Below are 14,205 nucleotides of genomic sequence, written 5' to 3'. Positions count from 1 at the left end.
ACAAAATGGACAATCTGGAAGAAATGGATCAATTCTTAGAATCATACAACCTTCCAAAAATGAATCAAGAAGAAATAGAGAATTTGAATAGACCAATCACCAGTAAGGAGATTGAAACAGTAATCAAAAACCTCCCCAAAAATAAAAGTCCGAGACCAGATGGCTTCCCTGGTGAATTCTACCAAACATTCAAAGAAGACGTAATACCTATCAGTCTCAAACGCTTCCAAAAAATTGAGGTGTGGGGGAAGACCCTACCTCATTCTCTGAGGCTGACATTACCCTGATACCAAATAAGACAAGAACAACACAAAAAAAAGAAAATTACAGGCCAATATCACTGATAAACATCCATGCAAAAATCCTCAACAAAATACTAGCAAATCACATACAACAATACATTAAAAAGATTATACACCATGATCAGGTGGGATTTATTCCAGGGATGCAGGGATGGTTCAACATTCGCAAATAAATCAATGTGATACACCACATTAATAAAATGAAGAATAAAAATCATATGATCATCTCAATAGATACAGAGAAAGAATTTGACAAGATACAGCATCCATTTACAATAAAAACTCTGAATAAAATGGGTATAGAGGAAAGTACCTCAACATAATAAAGGCCATATATGACAAACCCACAGCTAATATCGTCCTCAAAGGTGAAAAACTGAAAACTACCCCTCTAAGAACAAGAACCAGACAAGGATGCCCACTCTCACCACTCCTATTTCACGTAGTATTGGAAGTCCTAGCCAGAGCAATCAGGCAAGAAAAAGAAATAAAAGGGATCCAAATTGGAAAGGAAGAAGTGAAACTGTCACTATTTGCAGATGACATGATTTTATATATAGAAAACCCTAAAGAATCCACCAAAAAAACTTTTAGAAGTAATAAACGAATATGGTAAAGTTGCAGGATACAAAATAAACATACAAAAATCAGTTGCATTTCTATACACTAACAACGAGGTAGCAGAAAGAGAAATTACGAATACCCTCCCATTTACAATTGTAACAAAAAGAATAAAATACCTAGGAATGAACTTAACCAAAGAGGTGAAAGATCTGTACACGGAAAACTATAAAACATTGTTGAAAGAAATTGAAGAAGACACAAAGAAATGGAAAGATATTCTGTGCTCCTGGATTAAAAGAATTAACATAGTTAAGATGTACATACTTCCTAAAGAAATCTATAGATTCAATGCACTCCCTATCAAAGTTCCAACAACACTTTTCACAGAAATAGAACAAAATATCCTAAAATTTATATGGAATAACAAAAGACCCTGAATAGCTAAAGGAATCCTGAGAAAAAAGAACAAAGCTGGAGGTATCACACTCCTTGATTTCAAAATACTACAAAGCTATAGTAACCAAAACAGCATGGTACTGGCACAAAAACAGACACACAGATCAATGGAATAAAACCGAAAGCCCAGAAGTAAACCCACACATCTATGGACAGCTAATCTTTGACAAAGGAGCCAAGAACATACAATGGAGAAAGGAAAGTCTCTTCAACAAATGGTGTTGGGAAAACTGGACAGCCACATGCAAAAAAATGAAAGTAGACCCTTACCTTACACCATACACAAAAATTAACTCAAAATGGATTAAAGACTTGAATGTAAGACCTGAAACTATGAAACTTCTAGAAGAAAACATAGGCAGTATGCTCTTCGACATGGGTCTTAGCAACATATTTTCAAGCACTATGTCTGACCCGGCAAGAGAAACAATAGAAAAAATAAACAAATGGGACTACATCAAACTAAAAAGCTTCTGCACAGCCAAGGAAACCATCAATAAAACGAAAAGACAACCTAACAATTGGGAGAAGATATTTGCAAGCCATATATCTGATAAGGAGTTAATCTCCAAAACATATAAAGAACTCATGCATCTCAACAACAAAAAAACTAACAACCCAATTAAAAAATGGGCAAAAAACCTGAACAGACATTTCTCCAAAGAAGATATGCAGATGGCCAACAGGCACATGAAAAGATGTTCAACATCATTAACTATCAAGGAAATGCAAATCAAAACTACAATGAGATATCACCTCACATCCTTCAGAATGGCTATAATCAACAAGACAGGAAACAACAAGTTTTGGAGAGGATGCGGAGAGAAGAGAACTCTCATACACTGCTGGTGGGAGTGCAAACTGGTGCAGCCACTGTGGAAAACAGTATGGAGATTCCTCAAAAAAACTAGGATAGAATTACCATACAATCCAGCTATTCCATTGCTGGATATTTACCCAAAGAAGGTGAAAACACCAATGTGTAAAGATACATGCACCCCTGTGTTCATTGCAGCGTTATTCACAACAGCCAAGACTTGGAAGCAACCTAAGTACTCATCAAGGGATGAATGGATAAAGAAGATGTGATATATATACACAATGGAATACTACTCAGCCACAAGAAACGATGAAATCCAGCCATGTGTGACAACATGGATGGACACTGAGGGTATTATGCAAAGTGAAATAAGTCAGAGGGAGAAGGTCAAATACCGTATGATCTCACTCATTAAGCGGTAGATAATAACAACAACAAACAAACACAGAGAGACAGAGATTGGATTGGTGGTTACCAGAGGGGAAGGGGGGAGGGAGGAGGGGGAAAGGGTTAATTAGGCACATGTGTATGGTGATGGATTGTAATTAGTATTTGGGTGGTGAACATGAGAACATGATATAATCCATGCAGAAATAGAAGTATAATGATGTACATCTGAAATTTATACAATGTTACAAACCAATGTTACTGCAATAAACAAAAAAAAAACAAAACTAAAAAAACATAGTTAAAATGTCCATACTTACTAAAGCAATCTACAGATTCAATGCAATCCCTATCAAAGTTCCAATGACATTCTTCACAGAAATAGAACAAAGAATCCTAAACTTTATATGGAACAACAAAAGACCTGGCATAGCCAAAGGAATCCTGAGAAAAAAGAACAAAGCTGGAGGTATCATACACCCTGATTTCAAAATATACTACAAAGCTATAGTAATCAAAACAGCATGGTACTGGCACAAAAACAGACACAGAGATCTATCGAACAGAATTGAGAGCCCAGAAATAAACACACACATCTATGGACAGCTAATTTTTTACAAGGGAGCCAAGAACATACAATGGAGAAAGGAAAGTCTCTTCAATAAATGGTGCTGGGAAAACTAGACAGCCACACTCAAAAAAATGAATGTAGACCATTATCTTACACCATACTCAAAAATTAACTCAAAATGGATTAAAGACTTGAATGTAAGACCTGAAACCATAAAACTTATAGAAGAAAACAGTGCATTCTTTGGCACCAGTCTCAGCAGCATATTTTCATATACCGTGTTTTTCCAGGCAAGGGAAACTAAATTAAAAATAAACAAATGGGACTACATCAGACTAAAAACCTTCTGCAAGGCAAAGGAAACCATCAACAAAATGAAAAAAACAACCTAACAATTGGGAGAAGATATTTGCAAGCCATTTATCTGATAAGGAGTTAATATCCAAAATATATAAGGACCACATGCATCTCAACAACAAACAAACTAACAACCCAATTAAAAAATGGGCAAAAGGTCTGAACATAAATTTTTCCAAAGAAGATGGCCAACAGGCACATGAAAGATATTCAACATCACTAATTATTAGGGAAATGCAAATCAAAACTACAATGAGATATCACCTCATGCTTGTCAGAATGGCTATAATTAACAAGACAGGAAAAAACAAGTGTTGGAGAGGGTGTGGAGAGAAGGGAGCTCTCATACACTGCTGGTGGGAGTGCAAACTGGTGCAGCCACTATGGAAAACAGGATGGAGATTCCTCAAAAAATTAAGCATAGAACTACCATATGATCCAGCTATTCCACTGCTGGGTATTTATCCAAAGAATATGAAAACACGAATGCATAAAGAAATATGCACCCTTATGTTCATTGAAGCATTATTCACAATAGCCATGACTTGGAAACAACCTAAGTGCCCATCAAGGGACCAATGGATAAAGATGATGTGGTATATATACACAATGGAATACTACTGAGCTATAAAAAAGATGCAATCTTGCCATTTGTGATAACATGGATGGACATTGAGGGTATTATGCTAAGGAAATAAGTCAGATGGAGAAAGTCAAATACCACATGATCTCACTCAGAAATAGAAGATAAAAACAACAACAACAACAAACACATAGATACGGAGATTAGATTGGTGGTTACCAGAGGGGAAGGGTGGAGGCAGGAGCTGAAAGGGGTGACTGGGCACATGTGTATGGTGATGGATTATAATTACTCTTTTGGTGGTGAACATGATGTAATCTATACAGAAATTGAAATATAATGATGTACACCTGAAACTTACATAATGTTATAAACCAATGTTACCTCAATAAAAATAAATAAATTAAATTTTAAAAAAGTGCAAAGCTTAATGGAAAAATAAATAAATAAAAAATAAAATAAAGTATTATATAACATCTATTTGGCTGGAGTAGCCGATGATTTCTTAAATAAGACATCCATCAACAGTTATTTGATACCTTATTCCTTTCTTAGAAATGTAAAATGATAAAGATCAGAAGTGAAAAGTTGGCCTATTTTAAGATTTAATAACTTCAATCCATGAAAAGATACACCTTCAGAAGTAAAAAAGCAACCCACAGAGTGAGAGAAGATATTTGCTATACATAGCTATAGCAAAGGACTTGTATTCTAAAGTATATATAATTCCACAAATCAATAAGACAAAGACAGGTAACTCAATAGAAAATTGAGCAAAATATTTGAATATGCACATCACAAAAGAGAATGTCTAGATGGCCAATAAACATATTTAAGATATTCAACTTCTGGGCCAGCCTCGTGGCTTGGTGGTTGGGTGTGCGCACTCTGCTGCTGGCGGCCTGGGTTCGGTGTCCCCGGCGCGGGCCGACGCACCGCTTCTCCGGCCGTGCTGAGGCCGCGTCCCACATACAGCAACTAGAGGGATGTCCAGCTATGACATACAACTACCTACTGGGGCTTTGGGGGGAAAAAAATAAATAAATAAAATCTAAAAAAAAAAAAAAAAGAAAAGATATTCAACTTCTTTAGTCATCAAGGAAATGCACATTAAAACTGGACTACAGGGCCGGCCCTGTGGCTTAGCGGTTAAGTGTGCACGCTCCACTACTGGCAGCCCACGTTTGGATCCGGGTGCGCACCAAGCCACTGCTTCTCCAGCCATGCTGAGGCCACATCCCACATACAGCAACTAGAAGGATGTGCAACTATGACATATACAACTGTCTACTGGGACTTTGGGGAAAAACCAAAAAGGAGGAGGATTGGCAATAGATGTTAGCTCAGAGCCGGTCTTCCTCAGCAAAAAGAGGAGGATTAGCACGGATGTTAGCTCAGGGCTGATCTTCCTCACACACACACAAAAAAACTGGACTACATATGCACCAGAATGATTAACATGAAAGACAGACAATACAAAGTTTAGTGAGGATGTGTAGAAAACACGATTCACATACACTCTGATGGGAGTGTAAATTTGAAGACCCCTTGGTTGTATCTTAAAGCTGAACATAGGCGTATCCTATGACCAGCAAATCTACTCCTAGGTATACATCTAATAGAAATGCATATATATGTTCTCTAAAAGACGTGTACAAGGATGTTCATAGAAGAACTATTTGTAATAGTCAAAACCAAGAAATTACTCAAGTGCAAATAAACAGTAGAATTGATAAATAAATTACAGTATTTACACAATGGAATATTATACAGCAATGAGATTTAATGAATGACATCTATTCTCAACAATATAGATAATGCTCACCAATATATTGTCGAGCCAAAGAAACCACACATAAATGCATAAATGCCAAATGATTACATTTATATCTATAAAAAGATAAAGAATAACAGATAAAGAAGTTAGGGTAGTGGTACTCTTAGGAAAGGACAGCTAACAGGAAGGGAGTATGAATAAGGCTTTGTGATGCTGCTAATGTTCTGTTCTTGATCTGTGCTGGATATATTGCTGTGATCACTATGAAAATTATTATAACTGTATACTTATGTTTGCATACTTTCCTGTATGTCTGTTTTACTTAAACTCAAAAGTTAAAAAAAATCTTCATGGGGCTGGCCCGGTGGCATAGTAGTTAACTTCACGCGCTCTGCTTCAGCGGCCTGGGGTTTGCAGGTTCAGATCCTGGGCGTGGACCTACGCACCGCTTATCACCTGCTGTGGTAGGTGTCCCACATGTAAAGTAGAGGAAGATGAACATGGATGTTAGCCAAGGACCAATCTTCCTCAGCAAAAAAAATAATAAATTAAAAAAAAAATCTTCATGTACCTTCCTCCACTTACCTCATATCATGTTGTCTGTATTTTATTCGCTTCTCTTGATTTTCGTGTTCAAATTATAAACAAAATTTTTCTCAAATATTTTTCAAAAATACACTGGTCTGTATGTATACAGCATTGTAAAATATTTAAATACATATAACACATATGTTATAATAGTGTAAATAGTATTCCATTTGTCAACAAAAGACCTGTGATACTGTCTTACCTGGGCTAAATCAAGAAGTGTGGTTGTGTAGCAATCCTTTACCTTTCTAAGCCTCAGGTTTTTCATCTGAAAAATGGGTTTAATGATACCTGACTCACAGGGTATAGTGAATATCAAATGAGAACGTGTAGATAGAATGGCAGTTATCAATCACCACAGACATTTTAGTTCTCATGGGTAATATAGCCCCTGTCTTCAAGGAAAGACCCAATAATACATAGGGAAAGTCCAAATAGCAACACAAAAGAGTAATACTCAAGCTATCTATCACTATTTCCATAGCGATTTCTATGACTGTTTTTGCCATACCCCTTCATCATTATTTGTTCACATACTTGCCTCCCCCACTAATTTCTGAGTCACTTGATGCGAAAACAAGTCTTCTCCATTGTACATTTTAGATGCTGAAGTAAGGTAAGGAGAAGGAACATGGACATACTGGTTTCCTCCACCTGTCACATTTCTTTTGTCCTCAGCATATGTCGCTCCTCACTCAACTTTTGAGTGAGCCATCTAATTTAATTCAAATGATACTTCCCCCAGGAAAAACTCCTTAACTAGACGTTATCATGATTTTTTTCCTCTGCTGAATTCCTATAGAACATTTGTTATCGCCCTTACCATGAACCAAACTGATTTTAGATGGATTCAAGTTAAATATCTTTAATCAAATAACTTTAAATGACTAGAAAATAACAGGACTTAGATATTTAATACATCTTTAATGTGTCTCAGGAGTACTTCAGTTTGTAAAGATAGATAAACCCGCAAAGGAAACAATTAACAGATTAAACCACATAAAAATGAAAAACTTCTTAATGACCAAGAAGAGCCTCAAAACAAGTCAAACTCAAACTTAAAAGGCAAATGGGCTGCAAGTAATACTGCAAAACAAACTAAACTGACTAACTAACTGACCAACTAATTTGCAAAGAGCTCGGTTGGTTCTAGCATGTTTGTGGTCTCCCTCATTTGAGCTACTTGGGCTCACTTCAGAAGCAGTGCTTACTACCTTTCTCTCATTCTCTGTTTACTAAGTCACTGTTTCAAATACGCTCAACTGAAACAGTTTGCTAGTGGCCAACTACTTGGATAGTTCCATGATTAACATACAGACCCAAACATAATGTCCCGTTCACCTAACTTTATGAAAGTAAAAAGACTACAGCCTGGGATTTTTCTGCCATTGATTTCCAACCAAATGCACTGGAGAGAAAAAGTGAAGAGTTACCTAATCCTTGTACCCGGATGGGAAGCATAAGGAGCTGGAGAGCGGGATGGAATGGAAAGCCCATGAAATTTGATGATAAAATCTTCACTAATATGAGAGTATTTCATTTTCTAACTGAACTTTAGCACTGAAATGGAAAGTTTATTGGATCTTTTGTCATTCCCACCTAAATCGATTACTCATTAACCATTGTCCATTAAAACAGTTTCTTCACCTTACCACATTTTTGAACTTCCTTGTCTGCCTTTTTAGAATCTTAGGTCTATTTATATAATTTTCTTAAACATACCTGCCTACTGTTCTGTAGCTGTCACATAATTCAAACACAGGCTCTGAAGACTTAACCTGCTGACTTGCAAGAAAGTTTAATTAGCTCTTCTTTTGAGTATTTCAACCTTTCCCAGTATTCCATGCCCTGTTATTTATGTAAATAATAGACATCGAACTAGTTTATCCACAATGAGTAACGTCAAGTGAAAAGACTGCTCCCCACAGAAGTATGCTAAGTTTCTAAAAATAAGTTCTCTTGGCATCTAAATTCCTACAGTCTGCCTCCTCAAACAACTGGAGTATGAAAATTAAAAAATAAGTTTCCTGTAAGATCATTAAACAGTTTAAAATTAAATACTATTTACGCATTAGAATGAAAAAAAAAAAAAACAGACACAGATCACTTCCATTTTCTTATAAACTCCTCTCTCTACATCCTAGCACGTTATGGAGAGGGAAAGCACCCTTGCCTGGTGCTTTTGGTTTCTACTTTTCTCCTTTGAAGTCCAGCCCTGCCACCTGCCTATTGGCATTTTATGCACACAAACTCATCCAGGTTTTCCACAAAAGCTTGTCTTCCTCCTGGGGGATCCTGGAAAACCAGTGCTCATTCACTACCAGTTCACAGAATACTTGAACATAAACAATCCATTTGAAAGTAAGGATTCTTTTTCTCCTGCACTTCTGTTATTGCTGGCTTAATGATTAGTGTGTTCTGGACCAAATGTTGTGCCTTACAAGCTAGGAGTAGTGATCTTTACGAAGAATCTCCTAGAATTATATTTAATTAGTCAAGCAGATCAGGGGTGGGGATTGAAGCCAGGGCTAGGACTTGGGGAAAATACTGTCCTCAGAGAAGTGAGTTGGGCTTGGCTTCTCTGGACTGAGATCATTTCACACACACATACATATAACCCCCTGCGCCCTCCCCTCTACAAACACACACAGTAATATGTGCACATGCAGGATGCATTTTGGGCAATAAGCCTTTTCTTTTCCCTTTTTGTCACTCATAAATCCCTATAAAAAATCACCTTCCCCTCTCACAATTTCTCTCTCTGCTTCTGTCTCAGAAGTAACAACAGCCTCCATTGGCATGAATGATCACACCTCCACCTCCCACCCCCATACACTATGATTCATCTCTTTCCTGTGGCTCTAGGTGTGGAGGTCTTTCTTTTCTGTCTTTTCTTAAGACAAACCTTCTCTATATCTAAATTCCAGCCTCTTAAGCCCACACTCTTAGCCCGCTACCCTTCTGAGAGTGGTTGACTCGGTTAATGAGGCAGAGAAAACTCAGTTCCCAAAGAGAAAAGGAAACTGATACTATCAATCTATGACCTCTACTGTTGGGAGCCATGCCTGAGACAGAGGGAGGGGTATTGTGAATAAAGAGGTGTTAGGATTAGAGGCCCAGCAGCCTCTGAATCACTGAGTAGCACTGCTGCTATGTTGGAAATTCTACGGAGTTTCTGTGAAATTCTACTGAGGTGAAAACCCAGTCCCTGGTTCTTGTCTTGTGAGTCATAAAGATGTGAACACAAACATTCAAACTTGAAAAGGATCCCAGCAAAGTGTGCTAAAGGAAACTATGTCTAAAGAATTAAAGGAAAGTATGAGAATGATGTCTCACCAAATATAAAATATCAATAAAGAGATAAAAATCATAAAAAGGAATGAAAAGAAATTCTGGACTAGAAAAGTACAATAACTAAAGTGAAAAATTCACTAGAGAGGCTCAACAAGAGATTCGAGCAGGCAGAAAAGAGGATCAGCAAAGTCGAAGATAGATCAATTGAGGTTATCCAGCCTGAGGAACAGAAATAAAACAAGGAAGAAGAATGAGTAGAACATCAGAGACCTGTGTGACACTTGTCAGTGCAGCACCGTAAACATAATGAGAGTCCCAGAAGAAGAGAGGAGACAGAGAGGAGGTGGAAAGAATATTTGAAGAAATAATAGCTGAAAACTTCCCAAATTTGATGAAAATCATTAGCTTACATATCCAAGATGATCAGCAAACTCTATGTAGAATAAATACAAAGACACATCCTGATCAAACTGTCAAAGACAAAGCGAGAATCTTGAAAGCAGCAAGAGAGTGTGACTCATATGAACAAAGGATTTTCAATAACATTAACAGCTAACTTTTCATTAGAAACCACAGAAGTGAGAAGGCATGTTAAAAGGGCTAAAAGAAAAAAAACTGCTAACAAGGAATTCTATATTTGACAAAACTACCCGTCAAAAATGAATGAGAAACTAAACATTTCCAGATAAGAGCATGAGTAAAGTCTGTACTTCCCGCTCAGCTTTTGCTGGGGTGTGTATTTGTGTGTGAGGAAGGGGGCAGTGAAAGTTTTCCTGTGGTTTTTGGCTGGAGTAAAGTAGTTATTGTTAAAAGTTTCCTCTCTTGTTAGGCTGCCTCTTTCCTGGTCCTTTGGCTAGAGAGAACAGGCTTTTCTTGGGTCTTTTAAAAATCTGTACTCATTGGTGTTTCCAGGTTTCCAGTTTCTCTAATACCTAGTCTGAGACACAGGAGGCAAAAAGATAACCCAGGGAACTCATCACTGTGTAGTTACCCACGTCTCAAGGTCCCTATCTGGTCTCAGTTCCCTTCATCTTTCAGAGTCTTCTTATGTTTATTTTGTGTATAATGTCCAGAGGTTTTAGCTGTACTTACTGAGAGGGATAGGAAAAAGTACATAGACTCCATCTTCTTGGAGATGGAAGTCTCACATAATTCAATTTTTAACAATAGGCAACAGTCTTAAACAGGCACTTCACAAATAAGAATATTCAAATGGTCAATATACACATGAAAAGATAGGTGCTCAACATTGTCGTTCATCAGGTAAATGAAAATTAAATCTACAAATACAATAATACCAAACATCAAACAGAACCAGTAAAATTTTTTTTTAATTGTCAATACCAAGTATTTTGGTGAGTATATTGGCAAAATTGACGCGAGTTTAAATTGGTACAATCATTTTGGCAGTATCTACTACAGCTGTATTTTGCATGCCATTTGACCCACTAGTTAGCTCCTAGATGTACACCCAAGAGAAATAAATGAATATGTCCATCAAAAGACATATACCAAAGTGTCACAGAAGACTTATTTGTGGTAGCCAAAACTAAAAACAACTCAAATGTCCATCAAATCTAGAATGGATAAATTGTGGTAATATTCATAAAATTGAATACTACACAGCAATAAAAAAGAAAGAAGAAAACTATGCTGTGGATGAATCTTACAAAATAATGAGTGAAAAAGTCAAGGACGAAAGAGTATATACTGTTTGCTCCTATTTACATGAAATGCAAAAATAGGCAAACTATTCAAGGGCAATAGAAATCCAAATAATGGTAATTCTAGGGAAGGCATATTGACTGGAAAGAGGTATAGGAGATATTCTGGGTTGCTGGAAATATGCTGTATCTTTGTATGGGTTGTGGTCTCACGGGTTGCTATATATGCAAAAATTAATTGAGTTGGAAATCTAATATTTGTGTGTATGTGTGTTTGTTAAAACTTACAAAAAAATTTTTAAGGTTTTCTTCTATTTCACTTTGCAATACGCTCTAATGGCTACACACTGGACATCTTTGTAATCCAGAATCATTCAACTTTTGAGAACTTTTTTTTTAACCACACCTTCTTCGACTACCCATTCTTTCTACCTTAATTCCCATTGTATTTGCTCTTCAGCTTCCTTAGGGCATACAGTCTTCTACTTGTCTATCAAGACCAATGGTACCGCCCCAACGCCCACTATAGTGAACTATGGAGAATGTCTTGAATACATCACAGTATTTCACGAATCCCTGTGTATACATAAGCTTAGTTTATCTATCAAAATCTGCTATGACATTATCTCATTTGTGCCAACCTCTAATTAATTCTCAGAAAAAGTTCATTATTTCCTTACATAAATAATTGTTTGCTTGCAAACTCAGGATAAGTCCTGGGTAAGATCTGAAACCAGCCACCGTATATGAAGGGCAAAGAGAGACCAAAAAGGTAGATCACTCTTGATTGGTAGGTGGCAGGTTTAGTAAGCAAGGGAACTTATTTATCAGGCTTGCCTCGGGTGGCCACAAGATGAGCAGATCTAGATCTCCACATGCATCCACCAGAATCTTAAAAGTTTATATAGAGGCCTTACCTGGGTGCAGTTACCTATATCATCCAGATGGTCTTAACGACACATTACTCTCTCAAGGCTGCGTCCGTGAAAATGGCTCCCACTGTGGGAACAGTGAGCAGAACCTACATTCCAAGGACAGGAGAAGGGGTGAGGAGCGTCCAATTGCCTGAGTCCAGCTCAAGGGTCAACCAGCAGCCATATCCTCTTGATGATTTCCTCCAACAATTATTAACATAACTGCTTTATTATTATACATACCACACTATTGATGACTGTTTACATACAAGTAAGCTGCTTGGTAGAAGAAATCTCTTATCATTTATCTCTGTATCCCCCACAGCTCCCAAGTATATAGAAATAATGCAGATAAGATGATTTTATTTTGCCAGGGACCCTCATTTCCTCACTAAACTCATCCGTTCAATCAGTTCTTGCCTGTTTTAATAAGGTTCAAATTCTGCTTCCTCTGGAGAACTTTTGTCGATCGTGTCAGTCAAAAGTGATTATGACCTTGCTTCTCCTAGATGGTTGTAGTACACAGGCTGTGCCATTCTTCTGGCAGTTACTATGCACCTAAATAATTTAGAAGGGGTATGAGTTAAACAGGTTTTTGTTAAAAAATCAATTCATTAAAAGTTAGAAGTAAATAGGTTTTAATATTTATTAAACTTCTTAACCATAAAGGGTGGACTTCACTTGAAAATGAAAGAAGAAATCACTGACAAAAAGCATCAGTAAGTCTTAGAATATAAAAAATTTAAATTTACTAATGGCAAAATTTTTAAAAAGCATAATCAAAATTTAAAAAGGCAAATAACAGAATGGGGGTCAAGATGGCGGCGTAGGCAGACTCTGAACTCACCTCCTCCCGCGGACACAGCCAATTTACAACGACTCGTGGAAAAATTACCCCTGAGACAGAACTGAAAACTGGATAAGAGGAACTCCTGCAACAACGGACAATCCTAACTGAGGTGGAAGAGGCAGAGACTCCCTTCTGGAGAGGAAAAACGCCGCCTTCACAAGCCGCCAGCTTCACGGCCACTGGGAGCAGCTCACAGGTACGCACCCTCCCTGGAGGCGCCGGGTCCTGAGCCGGGGAGCGCCCCCGTTGTGGGCATTTTGTGGACCAGCACAATCGACACCAGCAGCATAATATTTGACTGTGCCTGCTACTAAAGCATTGGGGAGCACCCCCAGAAAACCCCGTTCACAAAGAAACTAAAACTGGCTCTTAAAGGGCCTGCGCGCAAACTCACCTGTTTCAGAAAGCATCCTAAAATCACCAGCAAGAAAGGTGCACAGTGCTTTGGTGACAAGAGACTCACCTAACAGGCCCTGAGTGCATCTCGGTGAGGGGTGAGACCTCTCCAGGGACTGGGACATTGGCGGCGGCCATTGTTGTGGCCTGGTGTGGGTGTGCTGACACAGACGCCATTGGAGTTCTCCCTGAGGCCTGCTAGCCCAGGGTCTGCTCCACTCGCTAGAGCACCGATTTAATCCAGCTCAGCCAGGGCAGGCAGCCCACCCTAGAGACTGGCCCCACCCAACAACAAGCCCTCAGGCAACTTGTGGGCCTGCATAGATTGGTGACTGGATTCTCTGCAGCCTGGCAACTGAGCTGACTTGAGCAGGGCAGGGTGTGCACAAGGAGCGGGTGGAGAGTGTGGGGCGGCGGTGGAGTGTGGGGCTCCCTCCGTGGAGAGACTGGGTCTACTTGGGGAGGTTGGGGCGCTCACACGGGGCAGGACTGTGTTGACTGTGTGTGTGGACCTGTGGGCAACAGGGCTTGTCAGCTGCAGAAGACTTGTGCTTCTCAAAGACCCACATAGGAGGTTTGCCCCACCTTCCAAAGCCTGAAACGATTGGGTGCTCCTGTGCCTGAGGCCAGCCCCACCCAGCTGCAATCCTCAGAGAGCTGACAAGAGACCTAATAGGTTAGA

Source organism: Diceros bicornis, chromosome 15, assembly GCF_020826845.1.
Source record: "Diceros bicornis minor isolate mBicDic1 chromosome 15, mDicBic1.mat.cur, whole genome shotgun sequence".
Taxonomy (NCBI): Eukaryota; Metazoa; Chordata; class Mammalia; order Perissodactyla; family Rhinocerotidae; genus Diceros; species Diceros bicornis.
Note: the sequence above shows the minus strand (reverse complement) of the source record.